Here is a 1,121-nt window from a genome sequence, read left to right as displayed (position 1 = left end):
ATCCCTAACCACTAATGTATATGTTATTCTTGTGGTAGGTTTCGGAAGGATAGGTGTTCTCCACTCCTCTGAAGCTGCATGTCGGCGCGGCATAGAACACTCATGGAGTGAGAGAAAAACATGAGATGACTCTCTTGAACAGTAAATGAAGGCACTTAAATTGGGAAGAGAGTGCTTGAAACACCTCCGAACTGTGAGAGGTTGGGAGGAAGAGAGTGCTTGAAACACCTCCCAACTGTGTTTCTGACTTTTAGCCAATGACTGATGACACATTTACAAACAGTCCTATAATAAGGGATTAAACTATGGAGTTACCTATCCCAACAAAGTGATCTTTATCAGAAGGACATAGCCATATTCCCTATTACTTTGGTTACATTTTCCTGTCTCTCCCACCTCCCCTCACTATCTTTTCCCAATTTTTTGCTGCACGGTGCTGCAACTTCAATAGAAATGGTAAAACCTTCCCTCCTTCCACTTGCCACCCAGAGCAACTAAGAGCTAGACCTGGCAATATTCAGCATTACTACACTTAAGCCCTTTTGCAGAAGTATTTCTAGCCCATATTTTTTATTGGATCTAGCCCTTATGTCTTGAAATAATGCTCCCATGCACATGCTCTTCCTGTACAAACTAGAAATACTGTCAACGTGATGAAGAAGTACAGCTGCTGGTTCAGGCTTTGGCAGATTTTCTTCCCAAAACTCTTTGCCTAGAGACAGTGGCCTTCTTGTTGGAGACAGGCCAGGTGACTCTTGCAAAAACAGCAGGGTTGCCTCTCCTCTTCTCCCTCCCTTTACACATCCAGGTGATCTTCTGGGTGTTCTCTTTCTGCCTCTTTCTGCCTTTTGGCATTGGCCTCCTCAACTGTCATGTCTCTCTCAGCTATTTTTTTCAAGGATATTGTATTATTGCTGAATATATGATGTTTGTTACTTCAGCCACACACTGTGCCATTATATTAGTAATTTCATCAGTTATTTCTTTGGTCCTGTTTTTCTGTAGCTGGAACAAATGAGAAAGGACAGTAAATGTGTTAATTAATTCCTTCATTTTCCCTTCTGTGCATGGCAACAGCTGCCTACTGGATGCAACTCAAACTTTTAGGATAAGCAGTAACA

Source organism: Alligator sinensis, unplaced genomic scaffold (genome assembly GCF_000455745.1).
Source record: "Alligator sinensis unplaced genomic scaffold, ASM45574v1 scaffold332_1, whole genome shotgun sequence".
NCBI classification, from domain to species: Eukaryota; Metazoa; Chordata; order Crocodylia; family Alligatoridae; genus Alligator; species Alligator sinensis.
Note: the sequence above shows the minus strand (reverse complement) of the source record.